The following is a 9581-nucleotide window of genomic DNA, read 5'->3' on the forward strand; positions in this document are numbered from 1 at the left end:
GGGGAAGAGAAGGAAGGGGTGTATCCTGAACTGATACTATTGTAGCTGTAAAGGTTTTTTATCAGTGATAGAAGTACAAAATCCATTGAATAATTTTGCCCAACAATATTAGTATTTCAGTTGGCTAGGATGTGAATCTTCAATTGTCCTTCTTAATTTTCTCAAGGCTCACTAGTCAAAGATGCAATATAAAAGTCATAGTAATTGACTGTCATGGTTTCTAACTGCCTAGGACTATATATTTCTCAATTTACAAGCTTGGGATTACGTCATCCTTGTCAGAACTGGTAATTTCCCTTTGTCCCAAGCTATCAACAGTTTTCCTAGTGGGGAATCTCTTGATATGCTACTACCATTCCCTCTTCTTATTATTTCTTACTAACCAATGCACTAAATATATAATAAACTTTAAACTATATTAATTTACAAGCTAAAATATAATTCTATAATACAACCCATTTTACAGTGATATGCTCAGTAAGAGACATGAAGATACCAGGAGCAGAATAACATGTAGAAAAGGAAAGTAAAAAAAAAAATCCCCTACAGAAAGGGTCTTTCTGTGTCTTCTTAGACTCCTTTTTAATTTCATTTTATAAAAATGGGATTACATGGTTTTGGTAGCTCCCTCCTTGGGCATCCCACCAAAGAGTTGAATGCTTAGAGGAACTTCTCAGAACTGAATTCAAAACCCTATAAATTTAATCACTTCCAAAATTCCCAAATTATAAATTTCTTTCTGGACAGTCTCTCACTATTATCTCAAAAGGTCCCCACTGAAGATAGCAAATGTCCCCTGAATTATGTAAGGATGATGAAAGGGATATTGATGGGTTGTAACAGGGAATGGAGAAGGTAAAGGCATAGAAGGGATAAGGAGGGCTGGTGAGGTAGAAAAGAGAATCACTGGGGCTGAGAGATGATCTGTGTAATTCTCCCTTTCCCTCACACTTCAAATCCACGAGAGAGGTACCCTTGAAGTGATGTTGTGGTAAGGATGAACAGGACTGTGTCTCAAATAAGTAGGTTCCTGGTAATTTTGGAGTTCACTTGCCCTCAGGACTTGGCTGGTGCCTGAGCCCCTAGAAGTCCTACTTGTTAGGCAGGCTGATTGTTCCTATTGGTTCTTTGTTCTTTAGCCAAGGCTAAATGGCCAGCCTAGCCCAACACCCTCTCTTTCTTTTTTTTTTAAACATTATTTTATTTGGTCGTTTCCATACATTATTCACTGGAAACAAAGATCATTTTCTTTTCCTCCCCTCCCCCCCCACCTTTCCCTCTCCCATAGCCGACGCAACACCCTCTCTTTCTCCCAAACTGGTATGATTTGAATCTGACTATTTCTTTAAATAAAGTTGTTTTAATAGTTCAAGTAATAAAAAGGGGGATAGTTCTGTGGGAATAGGAGTCCCTACAGGTTGTCTTTTCCTTCTTCAGTGGAGCCAAATGTCTCAGGCTTCTGCATCTTTCTCCTTCCTCTTTAATCACTGTCACTATTCTATTCTAATCAGGTGTCAAGCATCCTTCTTGGTGTTCAGGGTGACCCTGTAAAGTTCAAGGGATCAACTCCTTTCAGCAGCAGTTGTTGTTCTTTTGCTTTCTTTAATCAATCATCTAAAGATATCAGGAATCTTCTGTCTTCAGGGAAAGGGCAATGGAGGCAAGGCTCTGTCCTCACAGGTTGGGATCCTGAGCTTTGATCCTAGCACCTGTCTCTCACTAGTTCACAGGGCAAAGACCCCTTTTTCAGCTCTCACTCCCACAAGCCCCTTCTGCTGTTCCAACTATCACTCCTCCTCTTGGCAACATTCTAAAATGATGGCTCCTCAGTCTCAGTTTTCCTTTCCACAATTGTCCCCTTTTTATGTTGTGACCTTCCCAAGGTCACTTATATGTACCTGTTATACTTACCAATTGCTACTAAATCTAATTTCTAACTACTTCCCCCAAAATAATAAACTTCCCTCAATTACTCTATCACTATTCTATGCTAACCTTACCTAATCTAAGGGATTCTTTGTTTTGGGAAAGTTTTGGGTAAGGGTAGTTTTGGGTAAGGGTAGTTTTGGGGTTTATAATAAATCCAATAAAATAAATGTTTTAACACAACTAATATACAGAAATGTCAACCCTAATGATACTACTACTTATTCTTGCTAAGTTTAAACTAATACAGTTTTCCTAACTCTACCTATCTTTGCTTATTTGTAAACTATTCTATTTCCATTAACACAATTTCAGCATCAGCTTTATAATGAACAATCAAAACTTTACTAATCTGCAAATGCAGCTTACTTCTATTCCTAAGTAAAAGTAACTGTCTGTCCTATGCCTAACAACTAATCTATTCCCTACTTATAAGCTATTTTCTAAGTCCTTACACTAATCTATACCCTAATCTTATGTACAATGCCTGTATACATTACATATTTACAGACCCTATCACTATGTTGCCAACCTATAAGTATATACACTATTCACAGAGTACATATGATACAATATTATACATTGTTCCCTAATCCTGATGTTAGTCAGATAGAAATATCTTTTGATCTTTCTATTTGACTAAGACCTTATGTAACTAATATATACTGATTTACATTTTGCATAGATGTAATTTCAGACATTAATTTATCTACATGAGGTCTCCAAATATATATCAGATTGTGATTTTGTTTTTGTGTCTCCTGTGTTGTGTTACATGGATATACTTACTGCTTTTCTTTGGATGTCCACTTCTCATGTTCACTGATGGATCCCTTCTCTCTTCCAAGTTATGTAGTATTGCATGTTTTTCCTAATATGTGAAATTAATTTTGTGATTTCATGCTAATGCCACACTTTAGTTCCATTTTCCATCTCTTTCTTCACCTATATGGTTTGAATTTAAAAATCCAAATTCTCAAATTTTAGATTCTAGGAGACTTGTCTGAGTATATCCATAACTAGGTCCTGAACTCTGGCCCAAGTCTTCTTTTAACAGATATACTCCTTTCCAATTTCCAAATCAAGCCTACAGTTTTGATCAAGAATTCTGATTTCTAATGTTTTAAATCAAACCTTATATTTTGCTTAAACAAAAATTAGCCTTCTATTTAAAAAACAAGGAAGTAATAGTAACTGTAGTTCAGTCCTTATTTAAACAAAGGCAGAACAAGAAATGAGAAGAATGCTTTTACTTTAAGATTTTCAAAATATATAAAGTATGGCCATATAATCTTAAAATTTATATAAACACTCTAGACTTTATGTATATATATTAGCATAAAAGCCACTCAACCTCCTCTTTTCTCCCTTTTCTACTTGGGATGTCTCTAAACAATGAAATTTGAGAGAAGGGTAAGTTGAGGAAAACTCACCAATTTGTAGTCTTGGAAAAGCTTATCTTGGCTCAGAGAATTTAGTTAGGCACAGTGAGGGGAGTCTCACATTTCATGGCCAATGTCCACTGGGGAAGCAGTGGTGAAAATTTGTCCAGGTGTGTACTCCTTCTTGGGTCCCTCATAGGTGTGGCCAAAGGAGGTAGGGGACAACACTTCACCATTCCTTCATAGTCACCATGATATAATGCCAAAAATTTGTCCAATTTGCAATAAAAAACCGGAGGCAGAGCTTTAAGACAATAACTATTTCTTAAAAGGACCTGGCCTGTATATTTAAAAAATTAATATCCAATACTCCAAGTATTTTATTTATAAGATTTTCCAATTACATAGGCCTCTTCCAATAAGTCATTCCTCATGTTCTGAGATCCATACTTTCTTCAGATTACAGTTTTTATTCTCTTCAGTGCCCAGCCCTGTCCTTAATGCCTGCTTAATGTAAACCTTAAAATTTCTTAGACTTATGAATGTTGGAAATTTACCCATTTCCAACATTAGGTAGGGAGGGTCCTTCTCCTCCCTACCTGAGATTACTTTAGGACAGAAACCTTTTGCTGAACAATGGAAAGGGCTTTGACCTATGCTTAAGCATAGAACAGGAAATTCTTTGAGTCATGATTGATTTTAGAATTGATACAATAGAGATACTTGGAATGACAGAACCAGGTCTTGGAAAATACAATTTCCACCCTACTCAGTCCTAACAGGATTTAGGAAGGGCTGCAGCATAGATCAAGATTTAATTATTTGAGAATATGACCTTCAACAGACATGTGCAGAGGGGCAGACCTCTGGGCAGTCCTGGGTTAAGGTAGAGCCACCATTGGCACAGGGAAGACATGGACAGTGATTGGTAGATGTGAGAACTGAGGGGAGGGAACTGAGATGATTTCCTTAAAGATAGAGGGGTCTGAGGACTGAGGGGGGTTGGAGAGTTTTTTGCTCTGAGAGGTTGTGCTCTGAGAAGCTTGCTCAGAAGGAAGCTGAAGGTGGGGGCCTCTGAGACTGTTTCTCCATTTTGGTCACGTGAGTGATAGGGACTGATCTCTTTTCTTTGCCTCAGCTATCTAAGGGCTTGGGCCTTTTGGCCCAGCCTAAACAGAGGGGGTATTTAAGCCCTATTCCCTTCTCTTCCCTTTCTCTCTTTCTCTCTCCCTCTCTCTCTATCTCTAATACCTTTCTTCCTCCTCTTTGTAATTAAACTCCATAAAAGGTTGACTGTTGACTTGAGTTTTCATTTAGGAATTACATAGCTGAATTCCTTGGCGACCTTAAATTAATATATATCAGTCTTTTAAGTGATTTCCTTGTCACATTGATCCAAGCATCAGTACCTTATTTCATTGGTGGACTCCAAACTCTTGGTATTCTCCCTGCCATGTTGCTTATCAAACAATGAGGTGGGCATATAGCAAATAGACTATCTATGGCCCATCCTCATGACCACAGCCCATCTACAATCTCTCCTCAAGTCATTCACTCTTATCAAAAGGCCTTGGGCACCCTACTAATTGGCCCTAAACTGGTATGATTTGGTATTAGACCAAGACTCTTGTCCAGGCCTGTCTGGCATGGATTATGAGGAGGAAGTGATACAAGATGGAATGGATCTTAAAGAAACTTAGTAGGGCTATTCAATGAAACTTGTGAAATCTGGGTGAAGGCCCCCTCCAGACTATGTGGATAAATTAAAGTTTAACATAAAGTTTTGGTTTTTTCTTAAACCCTAACCAATACTATGTATTGGTTCCAAGGCCGAAGAGTAGTAAGGGCTGGACAATGGAGGTCAAGTGACTTGCCCAGGGCCACACAGCTGGGAAGTGTCTAAGGTCAGATTTGAACCTAGGACCTCCCATCTCTAGGCCTGGCTCTCAATCCACTGAACTACCCAGCTTCCCCCTTACATAAAGTTTATGAACGAAAAGACTTTAATTTTTAGAATCTATTCCTGTAGTTCTCATTATTGTTTGTTAATAATAACTAATCACTATCCCTATGGAATAACATAAAACTAGATAACACTAATTAGAACTGTGAACCTTAAAAATTCTCAGACCCTACTTCATGGGATTGGGTTAAGACCATTCCCCATTGGGACCATTCTCCATTTGGGCAGTGAAGGTACTTGCTCAGGAATGTGAGAACTCTACTTCACCATACTTAAGCATGCCTTAGGGGAAGATAAAGTTGTAAACTCTTTGCTGAACAATGAAAAGTACTTAATCCCATACTTATAGTAAGACAAAAAGTTCTTAAGCTGTGCCTATTTTTAGGACTAATACAAAAGGGTGCTAAATACCTATAAAGGTCAGGCAACTTGTGAACTTACAAGGAGCAAAGAGGTGAGAACTTACTCAGAGATTCTAGTCAACTCAGGTGTGAATTACTCAAAAGATTAGTCTTCTTAGGTGTAAACTAAGAATGGTCTGTCCTTTGAAAAAGGACAATCTACTGTGATTGGTAGATGGGAGAACTTAGGGGAGGTGACATAGGAGAAAATTCTCTTTATAAGGAGATGAAAATCTGAGAGCAGGGACTGTCTCTTGAGACAGCCTCTTGAAGACAGTCTGAGGGAGGCAGACTCTGGCTGGAACTCCCTCGGAGGAGACTCTGTCCCTCTGAATCCTTGCTTGGACAGATCTTGTGGTGAGTGATAAAAGACTGACTGATCCCTCTCTTCCTAGGCTGGCTCATGCCGGCCTAGGCTGGTATAGCCCTTTTCTCATTATTTCCTTTTTCTCTCTTTCTCTCTCTTCTTAATTCTTCATTTGTATTAATTAAAATCTCTATAAAACCCAGTTGACTTGGGTATATATATTTTAAAATAATATTTTATTTGATCATTTCCAAGCATTATTCATTAAAGACAAAGATCATTTTCTTTTCCTCCCCTCCACCCCCCATAGCTGACTTGTGATTCCACTGGATATCACATGTGTTCTTGATTCGAACCCATTGTCATGTTGTTAGTATTTGCATTAGAGTATTTGTTTAGAGTCTCTCCTCTGTCATGTCCCCTCAACCGCTGTAGTTGGGCAGTTGCTTTTCCTCGGTGTTTCTACTCCCACAGTTTGTCCTCTGCTTATGAATAGTGTTTTTTCTCCTAGATCCCTGCAGATTGGGGTATATTTTAATAATTGGGAATATTTCCCTGGCGACCACCTTATATTTGATTTAAAACAAGACACTGTCTTGAAAACACATTTTCTGCGGTCACAATTTACTCATCCACTCTTATATCTACTATAATTTATATCATCCACTATTTTAATCACTACAGTTTATGACCAACAACTATTTTAACTCTTACAGAACTAACCATAAGGAAGAAATTATTGCTTTAAGATGGGCAGGGATCTACTAAAATAAGATAGGGGTCAAATTATTTCTTACAATTCTGCTATTATCTTCTTTTTCAATCCTAACTCATGATGAAGTAACATTCCTCTATTACCATGGCTAACCCTTCTACCTATTCAAGATATACCATTTCATCCTGTCTCCTCTAAGAGATTGTCCCCTTTCTCATTTCCACGCTTATTTTTTAACTTCTCCCTAATGGCTCATTCACTAATGCCTATAAATATGCCCGTGTTTTCCTCCATCTTGAAAAAAATCCCTCTCATTTGACCCTTCCATCTCCCACTAACTTTAGTCTTATATCTCTTCTGTCCTTTGTAGCTGAGATCCTCAAAAAGGCCCTCTATAATATATTATATTATTATTATTACATATATAATATAGTATAGTATAATAATATAGGCTATTTTCTCCCCTCACTTTCTTCTTAATTCCTTATAATATGGCTTTGTAAGGGCAGGTTGCAAAAGGAAAATTGGAACATTGAAAGAAGAGGTAATTGGCAGCAAAGACTGTTGGTAGCAGAGGATGCTGGGAGATAAGAATGGACTTGGAGGAGCTCCGTGAAGAATTCAGGGCTTTTGAAATGAGATCTCAAAGAGGCAGGAAGCATATTCCTTGCTGGAGATCTTGCCAAGAGCCAATAGAGGATTCACCTGTGTTTAGCCCTGAGACTATTCCTACAAAGTTATTTCAACAACATAGTCATAGTACCTCAAGGAACATCTCATCAGAGTGTCAAGACTCTTCAGACCTGAGAGGGTGGTGGATTCTCTGCCTGAGAGCCTGGCTTTCTCCCCTTTGCCTTTTGTACTTGCTCAGACTATTCCTTAGCCCCAGTAGTATTAAAAATATGAGTGAGAGAAATAGTGGGAAAGGGAAGGAAAAACTCTGGTTTGCTTGATAGCTGCCAGAATGAAGGACCTTTTGGGACCTCGATTTCCACATTCTAACTTCTCAACTTTCCTTATAGTTATTGACCATTAAACCTTCTTACACACAGTCAAATATCATCAAATAGCTTATTTCTAGGATCCAAAGGAAGGATATTTGTTCAGGCTACAGATCAGCCATAACAGAGTGCTAATCAAGACCCCAACCCCACTGAGTCAAAAGACTTGGGGAGGTTTGTCTTCATGCCCTCCTTGTACCAGGGATTTTGGGGGTACCTCTTACATCACTTGATAGGAGAGACCTTCTTTCATCTTCTCATCATCCTCACATAACAGGGGAACCCCGTTTTCCTGAATAGCACCCCTTGGCAGCATTATCTAGGAGGAGTGAGTGAGAGAGAATGTAGGAGTCGGCCCATCAAGGCTTCTACCATACAACACCTACCTCCTTCATGACAAGCTCCCTTTAGACCATCTTTAACCTTCCTTAAATAACACCAGTGTCTAGTTAATTTATAATCCTTATGGTTTGGGCTGAACCAGCTAAGGTGTCAGTCTATAGAATCTGAGTCAACTGTCAGAATGAGTGGGAGTTGGCAAATAGCCATCTTGAATACAGTGGCCCTGGTCAAGAAGTCTACAACACTAAAGCTCACTCCAAAGGGAGGAGTTTGCTCTTAAAGTGGTAGTAAAACCTCCCGGCCCGCGAGGGGTTTCAAGGAAGGAAAATAGAAACAGGATAGAAGTTTTGGATTCGAGAAGGGTGGCTTTAGAGATGTAAATAACGGAGTCAGTAATCAATTATTGATATTCGGGAGCCACAGCCTGCTCCGACCACTGGGCGTTACTATCCAGGCTATTCCACCCAATGATCTCAATTTAACACTGCACTGGTCAGAGGATAATGCTAGCTCAGTAGGAAAGGAGATTAGAAACTAAAGGAGGTAGATAACGCTAGGTATTAGTATTGGAAAAGAGAGAGAGACAGGAAGGCCTGGCCAAAAGGCCGAAAGGCCAGGCCTCAGGGAGAAAGATAGAGAGGAGAGAGAAAGGGGAGAAGTTGCTCCATTGCAAACCTGTCCTCCAAGTGGCCAAGCTGGCTGTGTCCCGTTTCTTTTATTCTCTTTGATATACAAATGAGCTCAATACATATTGATCAGTTACATGATGCCTCAATACATATGGATGAGTTACCTAGAGTATTGCCATTGGATAATTGCAAATTATGACAAGGTGAAGGTGGGGTTATTATCCTCAGGTGAGTGAGACAGGAGGAAGCAAGGTTTCCGGCCTAAACTTCAGCCACGCTGGGAATAGAGCTCATTGCCATGCGCAGGATGGCCATGTGCTCACTCACAATCCTTGTCTCTCCATAATACCTATGGACTGGACTGCTACAGGTAGACTTAAAGATAAATTATTTTTTTATTTCAGACAGCCTAATGGATCTAAAGTTGCTTGTAGTGATAGCATACCTGGCTATGATAACCCACTTTGGCTATTGGATTTATGACTTTATTTATAATACTATACTTGATTACCTTTACCCATTGCTAAATTTATTGCACTATTATGAATGGTTTAAAGTGTAAATGTGAAAACCATGGTCATTGTTCCCAGTGGCTTATGGGACAGTTATCTCCCTGTGGCATCTCCTCACTTGTCTGAGAACTTTGGTCAACAAAATATTTGGGAAGCAGGCACAAAACACAAGGAAGCTCTGGTACGAGCACTAAAGGAAATTGACAAACTGAAGTAAATTTACCAGGAGTTGAAAGATACCAAAGTCAATACTCAAGAACAACCAAAAAGCACAAACAAGGCAAAAGACAAACAAACCACAGGAGGGGCTGAGGGTTCAATAAATATCTTGCCAATACAAGACCATGCAACTTTATGGGAGGATTCTGGGATTGTACATTTAAAGGTCCACAAGACATTCACT

General features: G+C 39.0%; 1 long non-coding RNA gene across 1 annotated transcript; it reads right to left on the reverse strand.

The window, feature by feature from the left end:
- Positions 1–745: 745 nt before the first annotated feature.
- On the reverse strand, positions 746–8269 carry LOC103093571 (uncharacterized). The gene is made up of 3 exons (XR_459984.3): positions 8082–8269; positions 2716–2797; positions 746–1545 (listed from the first exon to the last, which is right to left on the reverse strand). It is a non-coding gene; the product is annotated as an uncharacterized LOC103093571 (long non-coding RNA).
- Between the last annotated feature and the right edge of the window lie 1312 nt (positions 8270–9581).

This window comes from Monodelphis domestica, chromosome 1 (genome assembly GCF_027887165.1).
Source record: "Monodelphis domestica isolate mMonDom1 chromosome 1, mMonDom1.pri, whole genome shotgun sequence".
Taxonomy (NCBI): Eukaryota; Metazoa; Chordata; class Mammalia; order Didelphimorphia; family Didelphidae; genus Monodelphis; species Monodelphis domestica.